The sequence below is a fragment of the Chiloscyllium punctatum genome, chromosome 10, assembly GCF_047496795.1.
Source record: "Chiloscyllium punctatum isolate Juve2018m chromosome 10, sChiPun1.3, whole genome shotgun sequence".
NCBI lineage: Eukaryota > Metazoa > Chordata > Chondrichthyes > Orectolobiformes > Hemiscylliidae > Chiloscyllium > Chiloscyllium punctatum.
Window position 1 is genome coordinate 9846981 of NC_092748.1, and position 15730 is coordinate 9862710.

A 15730-nucleotide genomic window follows, 5' to 3' on the forward strand; every position below is an offset into this window, starting at 1 on the left:
ACCACCACAGAGAATTCAGCGACAGCCTCAAACTCTGGCCTCTGGTATTTAAGCACCGTTCTAGAGAAAATTCAGTAAAACTCAATCATTTACAGATTTTGTAATCAACGGACGTTTAATGTTTAACACAACAGATGCAACTGCAGAGCCCATCTCACATTATCTCAGTTAATGAGTTTCTTAACCCTTAGCCCCTGGCTGGACTTGTTAGTTCAGTTACAAAGAGCTCGGATTACAGATTGTGTACCTCACGGGCCAGACTCAAGAATGCAGGAGGGAGACAGAGACTATTGTGATCCTGTCAGGAATGCCAACATCCTATGAGAAAGTAAGTGAGTACTCTCTATATCTGTTCTATATAAACATTTTAATAACATTAAGAACCTCGCTAGGTCAGCCTTCAGTGACCAGTTCTGCGAGCAGTACACAATGTTAAAAATCACACAACACCAGGTTATAGTCCAATGTGTTTATTTAGAAGCACTAGCTTTCTGAATGCTGCTCCTTCCTCAGGTAGCTGTGTGATGTTTAAACTTTGTCCAGCCCAGTCCAACACTGACTCCTCCATATCACAGTACACGAGCCTGGTCTAATCAAGGTTCAGGACAGGTTGAGTTCAACGTACCCACTTTTCACCTCTATCCCCTTGACATAAACCTTGGTGCGTGGCTGGCTCTCACTTTGTTCGGGGCGGCACTGTGGCTGAGTGGTTAGCACTGCTGCCTCGCAGCACCAGGGGCCTGGGTTCGATGCCACCCTTGGGCGATCCTCTGTTAGGAGTTGGCACATTCTCCCCATGTCTGCAATGGGTTTCCTCCGGGTGCTCCAGTTTCCTTCCACAGTCCAAAGACGTGCAGATTAGGTGGACTGGCCATGCTGAATTGCCCACAGTATGCAGGCTAGGTAGATTAGCCATGGGGATTGCAGGATTGCAGGGATGGGGTTGGCTCAGGGTAGAATCCTCTTCGAAGGGACAGTGTATACTCAATGGGTCGAATGGCCTGCATCCACACTGTAGAGATTCTAAATGACCTTGCCACCTCTGATGAAGCATCTCCGGATGGATGTACTCAGCGATCTCTTTGTTCATCTCACCCCCTCCCCGACTCCACCGAGAGTTGTACAAGCTCCCTATTTTTCCTCCCAAAATGTCCTCACATATATCACTGTTGAACTAACTTTGCCAATTACGTGACCATTCTGTGGTCCTTTAGTAGTTTGTTCCAGTCCTCCCCATGCCTACCTTTCCAGATTGTGACATCCACAAATTCAGAAGCTGTATTGTTGATTCAAAAGTGTAATCATGGGCGTAAATAGTCACATTTAGGTCACAACTCAGCTGTGATTTGATTGAACTCTAGAATAGGCTCGAGGGGCTGAATGGCCTGATCCTGTGTCTCATTTCACAGAGGGAATAAAGTGGCAAACAGAACATGGTGCTTTGAGAAAGAGCAATTGAGACATCACTAATCACTTCATAACTGACGCAGCACTTTGCAAGTGATTAGATTAGATTCCCTACAGTATGGAAACAGGCCCCTCAGCTCCAGTCCACACCGACCCTCCAAAGAGTAACCCACCCAGACTCATTTCCCCATATTTACCCCTGACTAATGCATCTAACAGTATGGGCAACCTGCATATCTTTCAATTGTGGGAGGAAACCCACACAGACACAGGGAGGAGGTTGTGCAAAGTCCACACAGACAGTTGCCTGAGGCGGGAATTGAACCCAGGTCCCTGGCGCTGCGAGGCAGCAGTGCTAACCACTGAGCCACTGTGCTGCCTGAAGTGTCATCCTGATTACACCTTAGCAATTTTTAACTTGAGATTTATTGCCAGGGTACAGTCGTATAGCAGTTACATTACTTTTCCTGGTCTTTCTTTGGGAACGGAATCACTGGTGAGACCAATTTGTTGTCCATCTCCAAGATTCCTGGAGTGACTGCTAAGCCATTTCAGAGGGAGGTGACGAATTAATTCACATGGCGGTGGACTTGGAGTCACATGTAGTTCACATTGGCTAAGGATGGCCACTTTCCTTCTCTAAAGTGAACTGGATTGGATTTTATGACAATTGATAAGAGCTGCCAATGTCACCATGACATGGATGAGTTGGACCAAAGGGTCTGTTTTCACGTTGTGCAACTCTATGACTCAATGACCAGCTTACAATTTTACAGATCTTCCTTATTTAGTAATCCATTCAGGTCGAAGAGAGGCAGATGGAGCTTAATTTAAATAAATGCAAGGTTTTACACTTTGGTCAGGAAAATCAGGGCAGGACTTACAAAGTCGATGGTCACGTCCTGGGGGGTGTGGTAGAACAAAGAGACCTTGGAGTGCAGGTGCATAGCTCCTTGAAAGTGGAGTCACAGGTCAACAGGGAAGTGAATGTAGCATTTGGTATGCTTTCCTTTATTGGTCAGAACGTTTAGTACAGGAGTCGGGAGGTCATATTGCAAGATATTGGTTAGGCCTCTTAGAATACTGCATACAATTCTGGTCTCCCTCCTGTAGGAAGGATGTTGTGAAACTTGAGAGGGTGCAGAAAAGAGTTACAAGGATGTTGCCAGGGAGGAGGATTTGAGCTACAGGGAGAGGCTGAACAGGCTGGGGCTGTTTTCCCTGGAGTGTCAGATACTGAGGGGTGACCTTATAGAGGTTTACAAAATTATGAGGGATATGGATAGGATAAAGAGACGAGGTCTTTTCCCTGGGGTGGGGGAGTCCAGAACTAGAGGGCATAGGTCTAAGGTGAGAGAGGAAAGATTTAAAAGAGACCTAAGGGGCAACTTTTTATTTTTTTACGCAGAGGGTGGTGCGTGTATGGAATGAGCTGCCAGAGGAAATGGTGGAGGTTGGTACAATTGCAACATTTAAAAGGCATCTGGATGGGAATATGAATAGGAAGGGTTTGGAGGGATATGGGACAAATGCTGACAAATGGGACTGGGTCAGAGTGAAAAGTCTGATCAGAGTGGACGAGTTGGACTGAAGGGTGTGTTTCTGTGTTGTGTGAATCTATGACTCTCTGAGTTAATTGAAAATCAAATTTAAACAGAGGCAAGATTTGAACCTTTACCCTGGACTACCAGGGTTATGAATGATTGATCCATCACCATGTCCCAAGACTGGCCCAGTAATTCAGTGGGGCTAGACAAATGATCTGGAGTCGAGTTATGTCTATCAAGTTGTTAATTCTGTTGCTCTCTTGTTGTTCCTGTTTCTATTCTGGGCGATAAGTAAATTGAAATTAAACGATTGGGGGATTTTAAATCACAGAGTATATCTTGCATGGCTCTGTTTTACTTTAAGGCAAAAGTAGGGACTGCACATGCTGGAGATCAGAGTCCAGAGTGTGGTGCTGGAAAAGCACAGCAGGTCAGGCAGCATCCCAGGGGCAGGAGAGTCAATGCTTCAGGCAAAAGCTCTTCATCAGGAATAGGGTCTTACTTTAACCCTATTAGGACTAGATTTTGTTTTTAACCCGTGTTCTGTTCTTTATTGACTTAGATGATCAATAAAAGTTTCAATGTGAATTTCTATCATATTGGTTCCTACAAACTCTCTCTCTCTCTCTCACACACACACACATTCCAGAATTTGCTGCAAAAAGCCTTATTCCTCTTGTCTATAACTGTTTTAGGAGCAGGACCTATTTTGATTCACAGAGAGTTGGATGGATGTTATCAATCAAAAGTTCTGTACACAGGGAGAAACAGTTCACTCTACAGAAAACAACAGCATAAAAAACAATGACGGCAGATGCTGGAAGCCAGATTCTTTCCTGAAGAAGGGCTTTTTGCCCGAAACGTCGACCTTACTGCTCCTCGGGATACGGCCTGAACTGCTGTGCTCTTCCAGCACCACTCTCATCCAGATAACAACAGGAACCGGGTGAATGGGAAAGAAGCAAAGACGACCCGACGGGGAGCCGGTTTCACACAGCAGTTGGACTGGATTTGGAATACATCCCCCACCCCACCCCCCCGAGAATGGGTTGGAGACACAGTCAAGCGCAGATTTCAAAAAAAATAACTGCGTAGTTATCTGAAGACAGCTGCATTTGCAGGGGATGGCTGAATTGCTCCAACAAACTACCAAATGGGCTGAATGGTCTCGACCCGTCTGCTGTGAGCATTCTTTCGTTCTAACTCTTATCTCCGAGATGTCGAGCTCCCCGCCAGGGGATAACTTGATCCAAAGTGATTTTTGTACATCACTGGGGTCAGATTTGACTGCAGCTTTCCGGAACAATTCAGGGAAAATGCCTGAAAACAAGCTTTTGGATTCCAGGCGAAAAGGGCTCTGAAGAATGCAGACCTGGTCTCAAGCTGGGGTTACTCAGAGAGAAAGCCCTTATTGCGTGATCGCTGAATATATTGTAAGACCAAAACAGGAAAATGACCGAGCCGTCAGACAGTTTTTTTGGGGGGGGTAAAAGTCGACCACAAGATAAAATTACTGCCAAGTGACAGTGATACATTTTATAAAACATCCCAAGAGTGTAAGGAGTAGTTGACATCGAGTCATGATGGAAATATTGGTCGAAATCTTCCAATCTGTGTTGGAAAGTCACCCACTTACCTCCCTCCGGTTTCTTGAGCTGGTCCTTCAGGGGGAAATCCTCCAGGACTCTCCCAGTCCAGGAGTTCTGAGAGAAAGTGGACAGAAGTATTTGTGAAGCCGCACCCCGCCCCTTTTTTTGCAGCCGGGCTTGTTGGATTCCACCAAGTGTTCACATGGTCCAAAGCGGCGGGCGAACGAGGGCGAAATGAGCAGAGGGGAGAGAAGCGACAGGATTCAGCTCCTCCCGCGGCTTTCTGAGGGTGGGGGAGAGTGAGAAACAGAGAGAGAGAGAGAGAGAGAGACAGAGAGAGAGAGAAAGCATCTGCGCCCAAACACCGAGCGACAATAGCAGCTGGGCTTCCCAGGGGTATACAGTCCCCAGAGATGTACAGCACCGAAACAGACCCTTCAACCCGTCCATTCCGACCAGATATCCCAACTCAATCTAGTCCCACCTGCCAGCACCCAGCCCATATCCCTCCAAACCCTTCCTATTCATATACCCATCCAAATGCCTTTTAAATGTTGTAATTGTACCAGCCTCCACCACTTCCTCTGGCAGCTCATTCCATACACATACCACCCTCTGTGTGAAAAAGTTTCCCCATAGGTCTTTTTTATATCTTTCCCCTCCCACCCTCAACCTATGCCCTCTAGTTCTGGACTCCCCGACCCCAGGGGAAAGACTTTCTCTTTATTCTATCCATGCTCCTCATGATAAGATCACCCCACAGCCTCCGACGCTCCAGGGAAAACAGCCCCAGCTTGTTCAGCCTTTCCCTGTAGCTCAAATCCTCTAACCCTGCCAACATCCTTGTAAATCTTTTCTTAACTCTTTCAAGTTTCACAACATCTTTCCGATAGGGAGGAGACCAGAATTGCATGCAATGTTCCAACAGTGGCCTAACCAATGTCCTGTACAGCCACAACATGGACCTCCCAACTCCTGTACTCAATACTCTGACCAATAAAGGAAAGCATACCAAACGCCTTCTTCACTATCCTATCTACCTGCGACTCCACTTTCAAGGAGCTAGGAACCAGCACTCCAAGGTCTCTTTGTTCACATTAAGTGTGTAAGTCCTGCTAAGATTTGGTTTCCCAAAACCCATAACGATTCCTATCCAGAAGAGCAAGGGCAGTAGATACCTGGGAACACCAGCAGCTGCAAGTTCCCCTCCAAGCCCCTCACCATCCTGACTTGGAAATACATCGCTGTTCCTTTACATCACTCGGTCAAAATCCTGAAAGCCCCCTCAAACGGCATTGTGGATCCACCCACTGCATATGGACTCCTGCGGTTCAAGAAAGCAGCTCACCTTCTCAAGGGCAACTAGGAACTGGGCCAACCAGCAACACCCCTCATCTCCTGAATGAAGTTACAAGAAGCTAGATCCAAGAAGCAGTTTATATCCAACATTTTAAAGGAGACGGCATTGGAAAATTGGAGATACCAAGGGAGAAAACTCCAAAATTTAGACCGTAGAAAGCTGAAGCTATAGCAACAATTGGTGGGGGGGGGGAGGGGTAAATAAAATTCCAAGAGGGCAGAGATTTCAGAGTTAATGAGCTGGAGGAAGTTAGATGGAGATAAGGAAAAGCAAGGCCACTTGGATTTGAAAACCAGGACAAGAATTTTAAAATCAGTGCACCATCAGAACGAGAAGCAGTGTAGGTCAACAAGCTCAGACTTATTATCAGCAGAATTTTGAGCCAGCCTAAGTTTCTGAGAGATAAGAGATGGATTTTCAATCAGGAGTTCATGTCGCCCGCAATGATTCATTGTGTTTAAAGGGAGATCCCAGCGTTTTCAGAGAATGAGGCTAAGTAGATGACTTCTTGTCTGATCTGGGTTAGAATAGGTTCTGACACAGAGCAGATTATTTGGGTTAATATCTCCATGACGGATCTATGTCAACTATTCCTTTCACTCCTGCAAAGAGTGCCAGGACATTTTATAAAATGTATCTCTGATTTTGGCTTGAGGTGTTTACAAAACCCAGCTTTATGTCAGTACTTGCTCAGTCATTTTTCTTTCCTGGTCTGAACGGGCATTGCCCGCATGCAATGACAGCCTGTCTCTTAGCAATGCCAGCTTAAAACTAGATCCGGATTCTTAAAAATCCTTCTCAGCTGGAATCCAACAGTATGTTTCAACATTGCACTTAATTGTTACTGCTAGTCTGAAGTCACGTCTGCACGTTGGCTAGGTGCAGGTGAAGAGGAGACTTTGGGAGTTGAGGGGGAGATTAGTTTTGTGGGTGTCAGGGAAAACACCTGATTCTGTGAGAACTACTTATTTCGAAGATAGCACATCATGAAGGCTTCATTTCAACGTGAGGAGAAAGTGAGGACTGCAGATGCTGGAGATCAGAGCTGAAAAATGTCTTGCTGGAAAAGTGCAGCAGGTCAGGCAGCATCCAAGGAGCAGGAGAATCGACGTTTCGGGCATAAGCCCTTCTTCAGGAATGAGGGAAGTGTGTCCAGCAGGCTAAGATAAAAGGTAGGGAGGAGGGGCGTCGGAAATGCGATAGGTGGAAGGAGGTCAAGGTGAGGGTGATAGGCCGGAGTGGGGGTGGGGGCGGAGAGGTCAGGAAGAAGATTGCAGGTTAGGAATGTGGTGCTGAGTTCGAGGGATTTGACTGAGACAAGGTGGGGGGAGGAGAAATGAGGAAACTGGAGAAATCTGAGTTCATTTTCCCTCCCCCCACCTTGTCTCAGTCAAATCCCTCAAACTCAGCACCACCTTCCTAACCTGCAATCTTCTTCCTGACCTCTCCGCCCCCACCCCACTCCGGCCTATCACCCTCACCTTGACCTCCTTCCACCTATCGCATTCCCAACGCCCCTCCCCCAAGTCCCTCCTCCCTACCTTTTATCTTAGCCTGCTGGACACACTTTCCTCCTTCCTGAAGAAGGGCTTATGTCCGAAACATCGATTCACCTGCTCCTTGGATGCTGCCTGACCTGCTGCGCTTTTCCAGCAACACATTTTCAGCTTCATTTCAACGTGACTCAACATCCTGAGTCAGCAACCTTGCTCATTAGTGTTGGAATGACTGAATTGTTATAACATAGTTTGAGACCATTCAGCCCATTGCATAACATGTCAGAGACAAAAACAAACTGCAGATGCTGGAATCCAAGGTAGACAGGCAGGAGGCTGGGCGAACATGGCAAGCCAGGCAGCATCAGGAGTTGGAGAAGTCGATGTGTTGGGTGTAACCCTTCTTCAGGACTGGGGGTGGGTGTGGCTCGAATTCAGTCAGTGGTCAGGGACAGGAGGGTGTGGCTGAGTGAGGCAGGTAGAGGAATCCAGGAGGTAGAATTAAAGGAGCCTCAGCCCCTGTCCTTGTCCAACAGGTTCAAGAGTTTTGCTCCCTCTGTGGACAGGAATGGGGACTGCAGGGAGGATGGGCTGACTGACCGCAGCATCGTGGTGCAGGGAGCCCTTCAAGTTGGGGGGGGGGGGGCGGGGGGGGAGAGAAGAGAAATGTTGTTGTAATTGGGACACAGCTCTCTGTGACCAGGATCGAGAGCCCTGAAGGGTGTGTTACCTGCCTGGTGCTCGGGTTCGGGATATCTCATCTGGGCCTCAGAGGAATTTGGAGTAGGAGGGTAAAGATGCAGGGGTCATGGTACACGTAGGTACCAACAACATGGGTAAAACGAGGGCAGGGGTTCTGTTAAGGGTGTCTGAACAGTGAGGAGCCAAATTAAAAATCAGAACCAAAAAAGTAATAATCTCTGGATTACTACCTGAGCCACGAGCTAATTGGAACAGGGTCAATAAGATTAAACAGGTAATTACGAGGCTCAAGGATTGGTGTGGGAGAAATTCATGGTTTGAATTCACGGGACATTGGCACCAGAAGTGGGTACAAAGGGATCTGTTCCAATGGGACGGTCTTCATCTGAACCACACTGGGACCAGAGTCCTCATGGTAGACAGGGCTTTAAACTAAATAGGAGCAGGGAGGGTTCAGTTATAAGGGGATATCAGAAAACCGAATTAAAGGAGGAGGTAAGAGTGCAGAACTCAGGAGAGGTTAATAAAATCTCCAGCACAAACACAAATAGGACAGAGTGTGTGGAAAGGGTTAGCAATCAAACTTCAAGCTCACTGTACAAACAAATGACAATGAGAAGAGGGATGGTTAATACAGGACTGAAGGTGTTCTCTCTAAATGCACACAGTATAAGGAATAAGGTAACTGAGCTAGTGATGCAGATTGAAATTGGCAGGTATGACACGGTGGGTATCACAGAGACATGGCTGCAAGGGGATCAGGATTGGGAGCTGGATATTCGAGGATATACATTCTATCGAAAAGATAGGCAGGTGGGCCGAGGGAATGGGGTTGCCCTATTAGTAAGAAATGAAATTAAATCAATAGTAAGAAACTAAATAGGGTCAGATGGTATCGAATCTGGGTGGGTAGAATTGAGGGACCGCAAACCTGAAAAAAATCATAGTTGGAGTTATGTACAGGCCTCCTCACAGTAATCGGGAGGATGAGTGCAAGATACACCAGGAGATAGAAAAGATGTGTGGGAAAGGCAAAGTTACAGTGATCATGGGGGATTTCAATATGCAGATGGACTGAGAAAATCAGGTTAGTAGTGGATTGTGAGGAAAAGAATTTGTGGAATGTCTATGCAATGACTTTTTTGGAGCAGTTCCTGATGAAGGACTTTTGCCCGAAACGTCGATTTCGCTGCTCATTGGATGCTTCCTGAACTGCTGTGCTCTTCCAGCACCACTAATCCAGAATCTGGTTTCCAGCATCTGCAGTCATTGTTTTTACCATACTGGGTTTAGTGTTGTACAATGAGACAGACTTGATAAGGGAGCTTAAGGTGAAGGAACCGTTAGGAGGCAGTGATTATAATATGATTGAATTTACTCTGCAATTTGTGAGGGAGAAGGTAGAATGAGAGGTAACAGTATTACAGCTGAATAAAGGTAGTCACAGAGGAATGAGGGAGGAGCTGAGTATAATAGACTGGGAGAGGAGCTGAGCAGGAAAGACAGAGGAACAGCAATGGCAGGGGCTTCTGGGAGTAATTCAGGAGACACAGCACAGATGCATCCCAAAGAAAAAGCAGCATGATACAGGGAGGATGAGGCAACTATGGCTGATTAGGGAAGTCAGGGATAGAATAAAAGGAAAAGAGAAAGCATATAATGTGGTAGAGGGCAGTGGGAAACCTGAGGATTGGGAAGCTTTCAAAGACTAACAGAGGGCAACAAGGAAAGAAATAAGGAGGGAGAAGATTAACTATGTGGGTAAGCTAGCCAGTAATACAAAGGAAGATTGTAAGAATTTCTTTAGGTATATAAAGGACAAAAGAGAGACAAAAGTGGACATTGGGCCATTGGAAAATAACGCTGGAGAGATAGTAGTGGGGAACAAGGAAATGGCTGAGGAACTGAATAATGACTTCGCATCAGTATTCACGGGGGAAGACACAAGTAATATCCCAAACATTCAAGAGAGTGAGGGGGAAGAGCTGAGTATGGTGGCCATCGCCAAGGAGAAGGTGCCAGAAAAACTGAATGGCCTGAAGGTGGATAGATCACCTGGAGCAGATGGATGATACCTCAGAGTTCTGAGGGAGATAGCTGAAGAGATAGTGGGGGTGTTAGTGATCTTTCAGAAATTGCTAGAATCAGGAAGGGCTCCAGAGGACTGGAAAATCACTGACATGACACCCATGTTTAAAAAAGGGGGCAAGGCAAAAAATGGAAAATGACAGACTGATTAGCCTAACCTCAGTCCATTGTGAAAGGTGGGATTTCTGAATACTCGGAAGTGTATGGTAAAATATTCAGCATGGTTTCATTAAGGGGAGGTCATGCCTGACAAATCGGCTAGAACTCTTTGAGGAAGTAACAAGCAGGTTAGATCAAGGAGAGCCAATGGTTGGAATCCACCTGGACTTCAAGAAGGCCTTTGATAAGATTCTGCAGAGGAGGCTACTGAGTAAGATAAAGGCCCATGGTGTCAGAGGCAAGGTACAAGCATGGAGGGAGGATTGGCTGTCTGGCAGAAAGTAGAGAGTGGGGATAAAAGGGTCCTTCTCAGGATGGCAGCCGGTGACAAGTGGAGTTCCACAAGGCTCAGTGTTGGGACCGCAACATTTCACTTTATACATTAATGACCTAGATGAAGGAACTGAGGGCATTCTGGCTAGGTTTGCAGACGATACAAAGGTAGGTAAAGGGACAGGTAGCATTGAGGAAGTGGGGAGGCTGCAGAAGGATTTGGATGGTTTAAGAGAATGGGCAAAGAGCTGACAGATGGAGTACAGTGTGGGAAAGTGGGAGGTCATGCACTTTGGGAGGAAGCATAGAGGCCTGGACTATTTTCCAAATGGGGAGAAAATTCTGAAGTCTGAAGTACAAGGAGACTTGGGAGTTCTAGTCCAGGATTCTCTCAAGGTAAAATTACAGGTTGAGGCAGTCATTAGGAAGGCAATTGCAATGATGACATTTATTGTGAGCAGACATGAATAAAAAGCAAGGATGTACTTCTGAAGCTTTATAAGGCCACATTTGGAGTATTGTGCACAGTTTTGGGCCCCATATCTCAGGAAGGATGTACTGGCCCTGGACCGTGTTCAGAGGAGGGTCACTAGAATGATCCCAGGAATGAAAAGCTAAACCTATGAGGAAGGTTTGAGGACTCTGGGTCTATACTCAATGGAGTTTAGAAGGAGGAGAGGGGATATAATTGAAACATACAGAATATGGAATGGCCTGGACAGAGTGGATGTTGGGAAGGTGTTTTCATTGGTAGGAGAGACTAGGACCCGAGGGCACAGTCTTAGAATAAAGGGAAGACCTTTTGGAACGGAGATAAGGAGAAACGTCTTCAGCCAGAGAGTGGGGAATCTGTGGAATTCACTGTCACAGCAGGCTGTGGGAGCCCAGGTCATTGAGTGTATGACTGAGATAGATAGGCTCTTGAGTATCATGGGGATCAAGGGTTACGGGGTGAAAGTGGGAGAATGGGGTTGAGAAACGTATCAGCCACGATTGAATGGTGGAGCAGACACAATGGGCTGAATACTGGATTAGTGGTGCTGGAAGAGCACAGCAGTTTAGGCAGCATCCAACGAGCAGCGAAATCGACATTTCAGGCAAAAGCCCTTCATCAGGAATAAAGGCAGTGAGCCTGAAGCGTGGAGAGATAAGCTAGAGGAGGGTGGGGGTGGGGAGAGAGTAGCATAGAGTACAATGGGTGAGTGGGGGAGGAGATGAAGGTGATAGGTCAAGGAGGAGAGGGTGGAGTGGATAGGTGGAAAAGAAGATAGGCAGGTCGGACAAGTCCGGACAAGTCAAGGAGACAGTGCTGAGCTGGAAGTTTGAAACTAGGATAAGGTGGGGGAAGGGGAAATGAGGAAACTGTTGAAGTCCACACTGATGCCCTGGGGTTGAAGTGTTCCGAGGCGGAAGATGAGGCGTTCTTCCTCCAGGCGTCTGGTGGTGAGGGAGCGGCGGTGAAGGAGGCCCAGGACCTCCATGTCCTCGGCAGAGTGGGAGGGGGAGTTGAAATGTTGGGCCACGGGGCGGTGTGGTTGATTGGTGCGGGTGTCCCGGAGATGTTCCCTAAAGCGCTCTGCTAGGAGGCGCCCAGTCTCCCCAATGTACTGGAGACCACATCGGGAGCAACGGATACAATAAATGATATTGGTGGATGTGCAGGTGAAACTTTGATGGATGTGGAAGGCTCCTTTAGGGCCTTGGATAGAGGTGAGGGAGGAGGTGTGGGCACAGGTTTTACAGTTCCTGCGGTGGCAGGGGAAAGTGCCAGAATGGGAGGGTGGATTGTAGGGGGGTGTGGACCTGACCAGGTAGTCACGGAGGGAACGGTCTTTGCGGAAGGCGGAAAGTTGTGGGGAGGGAAATATATCCCTGGTGGTGGGGTCTTTTTGGAGGTGGCGGAAATGTCGGCGGATGATTTGGTTTATGCGAAGGTTGGTAGGGTGGAAGGTGAGCACCAGGGGCGTTCTGTCCTTGTTACGGTTGGAGGGGTGGGGTCTGAGGGTGGAGGTGCGGGATGTGGACGAGATGCGTTGGAGGGCATCTTTAACCACTTGGGAAGGGAAATTGCGGTCTCTAAAGAAGGAAGCCATCTGGTGTGTTCTGTGGTGGAACTGGTCCTCCTGGGAGCAGATACGGCGGAGGCGGAGAAATTGGGTAGCAGATCCTATCTCTTGCAAAAATGCCATCCTGTATTCCCAATTTCTCTGCCTCCGCCGGATCTGCTCCCAGGAGGACCAGTTCCACCACAGAACACACCAGATGGCTTCCTTCTTTAGAGACCGCAATTTCCCTTCCCAAGTGGTTAAAGATGCCCTCCAACGCATCTCGTCCACATCCCGCACCTCCGCCCTCAGACCCCACCCCTCCAACCGTAACAAGGACAGAACGCCCCTAGTGCTCACCTTCCACCCTACAAACCTTCGCATAAACCAAATCATCTGCCGACATTTCCGCCACCTCCAAAAAGACCCCACCACCAGGGATATATTTCCCTCCCCACAACTTTCCGCCTTCCGCAAAGACCGTTCCCTCCGTGACTACCTGGTCAGGTCCACACCCCCCTACAATCCACCCTCCCATTCTGGCACTTTCCCCTGCCACCGCAGGAACTGTAAAACCTGTGCCCACACCTCCTCCCTCACCTCTATCCAAGGCCCTAAAGGAGCCTTCCACATCCATCAAAGTTTCACCTGCACATCCACTAATATCATTTATTGTATCCGTTGCTCCCGATGTGGTCTCCTGTACATTGGGGAGACTGGGCGCCTCCTAGCAGAGCGCTTTAGGGAACATCTCCGAGACACCCGCACCAATCAACCACACCGCCCCATGGCCCAACATTTCAACTCCCCCTCCCACTCTGCCGAGGACATGGAGGTCCTGGGCCTCCTTCACTGCCGCTCCCTCACCACCAGACGCCTGGAGGAAGAACGCCTCATCTTCCGCCTCGGAACACTTCAACCCCAGGGCATCAATGTGGACTTCAACAGTTTCCTCATTTTCCCTTCCCCCACCTCATCCTAGTTTCAAACTTCCAGCTCAGCACTGTCTCCTTGACTTGTCTGGACTTGTCCGACCTGCCTATCTCCTTTTCCACCTATCCACTCCACCCTCTCCTCCTTGACCTATCACCTTCATCCCCTCCCCCACTCACCCATTGTACTCTATGCTACTCTCTCCCCACCCCCACCCTCCTCTAGCTTATCTCTCCACGCTTCAGGCTCACTGCCTTTATTCCTGATGAAGGGCTTTTGCCTGAAACATCAATTTCGCTGCTCGTTGGATGCTGCCTGAACTGCTGTGCTCTTCCAGCACCACTAATCCAGTATTTGGTTTCCAGCATCTGCAGTGATTGTTTTTACCACAATGGGCTGAATGGCCTAATTTCTGCTCTTGGGTCTTGTGGTCTTTTAAACCCTTCCTGTTCATCTGTTCAAACCGAGCTAACTACCCAATTGCCTTTTCCAACCTGCACTTGAATATGTCTGTACCCCATTCTCAGGGGGATGCATTCCAAATGTGTGAAACCGACTCCCCTCAGGTCGTCTTTGTCATTCACCTTGAGTCAGTTTCAGCTGGTTCTTGCCCTTTCCTCCACAGCAAACTGTTCCTCCCTCATGCATACAGAACCTTTCAATGTTAAGGTCCATCTGTGATTCCAAATAGACTCTGCTTCTAAGACGATTGTTGACAAGGGGTGTGTGTGTGTGTGTGTATGTGTGCTTGTTCATTCTCTAAACTCTCCTGAAAGCTGCAAGAACCGACTGGAATGTACTTTGAATCTTTCCTGATCATCGAAACAGATAAGGGGACAGAACCCTTGGGGTTAAACACAAATTCCTCTCATAACAGAGTCAAAGGTTAAACATAGCCATGTGTTGGCAGAAAGTGCTCCGGGATTTAAAATCCCCGGTTCATTTTGTACCAATGTTCCTGTTGCAAAGGGAACAGAACGAAAACAGGAATCATCAACAAAACTGACTCTGTGGAAACAAGACAATATAGATAGGAGGGACCACATGTCAGCAGAGGAACATCATCAAAAGTCATGATTTGGAGATGCCGGTGTTGGACTGGGGTGGACAAAGTTAAAAATCACACAACACCAGGTTATAGTCCAACAGGTTTATTTAGAAGCACTGCTCCTTCATCAGGTGGTTGTGTCAGACTGTAATTCCTAAAGATGAAGGGGAAGGGGGGGGGTGGTAGGCGTTGTGGGGAGGGAGTTGGGGTCAGGAGTGGGAGTGGGGTGGAGGGTCAGGGTGAGGGTTAAGTCAAGGGCTCAGAGTTAGAACAGGGGTGAGAGGACTCAGGAGTGAGAATTGGGAGAGAGAGGAGCGGGGGTGAGAGGAGGAGTGGGGGAGGGTTGCGGGGGTGAGAGGTGGTGTGGGGGAGTGGGAGGGAAAGGGGTGAGGGGAGGGGTGGGGGTGAGAGAGGAGGATGATATGAGGGGTGGGGCAGATGAGAGGAAGGGTGAGGGGGTTGAGGGGAAGGGTGAGGGGAATGAGGGGAAGGGTGAAGGGATGAGGGGAAGGGTGAGGGGGACTATGGGTGGGGTGTGAGAGGAAGGGTGGGCTGGTGAGCGGTGGGGGAGGGGTTGAGAGGAAGGGTGGGCATTGTTTGGAGCTGAGAGGAAGGCTGGGTGGGTGAGGGGAGGGTCACGATTGAGGGAAGGGGTATGGGGTGTCGGGTGTGGGGGTTGGGATGAGAGGGACATTTGGTGTCGGGGGAGAGAGAACAACAGGAGAATGTGAGGAGGGGGTGAGAGTGGGAGCAGAGGGCGGGGCTAGAGAGAGAGGGAGAAAGAGTGGAGAGTGTAGCGGAGGAAGAAGGAGAATTTGAACAGTGCGGGGTAGCAGGGAGAGAGAGAGGGAGAGATTAGAGAGTGCAGGGGAAGAGGGAGAGGCAGAGAGAAAGAATGGAGAGTGCAGGAAGAGATAGAGCGTGTGAGAGGAATAGAGAGAGAAAGTGGAGAGTATGGGGGAGAGAGGAGAGTTTGGGGGGAGAGAGAGGAGAGTGTGGGGAAAGAGAGAGGAGAGTCTGGGGGGAGAGAAAGGAGAGTATGGGGGTGAGAGAGAGAGGAAAGTGTGGGGGGGGTGAGAGGAG

General features: G+C 48.3%; 1 long non-coding RNA gene across 2 annotated transcripts in view; it reads left to right on the forward strand.

Annotated features, from left to right (window-relative positions):
* Window positions 1-51: 51 nt before the first annotated feature.
* Window positions 52-15730, forward strand: part of LOC140481882 (uncharacterized) — a 100015-nt gene continuing 84336 nt past the window's right edge. For both annotated transcript variants that reach the window (XR_011961630.1, XR_011961629.1), the window contains exon 1: window positions 52-328. This is a non-coding gene — a long non-coding RNA (uncharacterized lncRNA). The remainder of the gene's footprint in view (window positions 329-15730) is intronic.